Source organism: Odontomachus brunneus, unplaced genomic scaffold (genome assembly GCF_010583005.1).
Source record: "Odontomachus brunneus isolate Ranch 3 - 2012 unplaced genomic scaffold, Obru_v1 Obru_scaffold_079, whole genome shotgun sequence".
NCBI classification, from domain to species: Eukaryota; Metazoa; Arthropoda; class Insecta; order Hymenoptera; family Formicidae; genus Odontomachus; species Odontomachus brunneus.
In genome coordinates, this window is record NW_022639529.1 from 918,649 (window position 1) to 919,714 (window position 1,066).

The following is a 1,066-nucleotide window of genomic DNA, read 5'->3' on the forward strand; positions in this document are numbered from 1 at the left end:
TCAGGTAATTTCTTATCTTTAATATGACAGCCTACCCACCAAACGAAATCGTGGACATGATCAAAATATTGGGGGAATGTAGGAATAATTTTTCGAGAGCTGAACGTCTGTATGCTCAACGTTATCCTGATAGAAGGCATCCAACTAGGGTAACCATTAAAACCCTTGCGCAGAGAGCAAGTGATGGGTCTATGGTTCGCCGATCACGACATCATGAATATGATGTTAATGATAATCGTGTTATAACCATTTTAGCGAAAATTTATCTCGATCGTCATATTAGCACTCGTCAAATCGAAAGAGAAATTGGCATACCTCAGCGAACAGTTGCGAGAATATTAAAGGCGAGAAAATTTCATGCATATCACATAACGTTGACACAACATTTGAATTTTAATGATTACTTACTTCGTGTAAATTTTTGTGAATGGGCTCTGCAAATGATCCAACAAGATGAAAACTTTTTCCGGTACGTACTCTTTTCGGATGAGGCAACTTTCAGTAGCAATGGAACTGTAAATAGACATAATTGTCACTACTGGTCCGATGTAAATCCTTATTGGTTTCGTTCAACTAATTTCCAAAATCGTTGGTCTTTAATGGTCTGGTGTGGCATCGTAAATAGGCTATTTAATAGGTCCTTTATTTTTTTGAAGAAAACGTTAACGGACAAAACTTTTTGCAGTTTCTTCGAGACGATTTACCGGAACTATTGGAAGACGTCGATTTATTCACCAGAGAACGGATGTGGCTTCAATTGGATGGTGCGCCGGCACATTATTCAAACATTGTAAGAAATTATTTGAATAACCGATACAATGGTAGGTGGATTGGGAGATTGGGCGCAGTCGCGTGGCCTCCTCGTTCGCCAGATTTAACTTTTCCCGATTTTTTCCTGTGGGAAATGCTGAAAAATATTGTCTATAGCGAGAAACCAACAACCAAGGAGAATATGAAGGAACGTATTCAGACTGCTTGTGCCGCAATATCTCAAGAAATTCTTTTGAGAACAGTCACATCATTCAGAAGGCGTATCGACCTATGCATTCAAGAAAATGGACGGAAT